The sequence below is a fragment of the Penaeus monodon genome, chromosome 24 (assembly GCF_015228065.2).
Source record: "Penaeus monodon isolate SGIC_2016 chromosome 24, NSTDA_Pmon_1, whole genome shotgun sequence".
In the NCBI taxonomy this organism is placed as follows: domain Eukaryota; kingdom Metazoa; phylum Arthropoda; class Malacostraca; order Decapoda; family Penaeidae; genus Penaeus; species Penaeus monodon.
The window spans coordinates 34,258,168-34,258,391 of NC_051409.1; the positions used below are offsets into that span (position 1 = coordinate 34,258,168).

A 224-nucleotide genomic window follows, 5' to 3' on the forward strand; every position below is an offset into this window, starting at 1 on the left:
CATCCTAAATATGTGCAACCATTTTGAACATTTGTCATTATAATGTTTATTAAAGTATGAAAAAAAAAACGAATATAGAATCATTCTGGGGTATTGCACTCGTCCAAACCGATGGCCGTGCACTGCTAATACCGTTTACCATTGGAACAACATACATCACAATGTAATTTGGAATTTCTGCGTATCCGCTTCCAGTGGCTATTTTTTAATGGATGCACTGGCTG

General features: G+C 36.6%; 1 protein-coding gene across 1 annotated transcript in view; it reads right to left on the bottom strand.

The window, feature by feature from the left end:
• LOC119588728 overlaps positions 1 to 224 on the bottom strand; it is a 12,025-nt gene that overhangs the window by 2,570 nt on the left and 9,231 nt on the right. The window lies entirely within an intron of this gene.